Source organism: Penaeus monodon, chromosome 25, assembly GCF_015228065.2.
Source record: "Penaeus monodon isolate SGIC_2016 chromosome 25, NSTDA_Pmon_1, whole genome shotgun sequence".
NCBI classification, from domain to species: Eukaryota; Metazoa; Arthropoda; class Malacostraca; order Decapoda; family Penaeidae; genus Penaeus; species Penaeus monodon.
The window spans coordinates 31815732-31816182 of record NC_051410.1 but is presented as its reverse complement, the minus strand read 5'-3'; positions in this window follow the sequence as shown (position 1 = coordinate 31816182).

Below are 451 nucleotides of genomic sequence, written 5' to 3'. Positions count from 1 at the left end.
CAATCGGCACCCCGCACCCCCAGCCCTGCTTCCAGCCTTGCCCTGAAGCCCGCCGCCTTGCCACCCAACAGCCCAATCTCGGCGCAGCGAGAAAACGTGAACGTTCCGGCCCTTCCCGCCCCCTGCAACCTCTTGTCGTGTCCACAGATAATGGAACACATTCCCACTTGTCACAACGCTATACCATTATCCGTCGACATTACCCGTGGCTGCTTGCATCATCTTTTAGCTTTTCCAGTTATTTCTCTCATATTTTCGCATCACTGGATCAACCATTAACGTCCTCTTTTTCTTTCGCATCGCTAATTCTCTGTTTTTACTTTCCATCCAGCGCCTTCTAAAAATACACTTAATTTTGTCTAAGACATAATCGTTCCAACTCACTACGCCGAAAAGATATTCAAAGACAAGGTATATGTTCCACTTTACTATACAACTCTAAAGTTGCTAT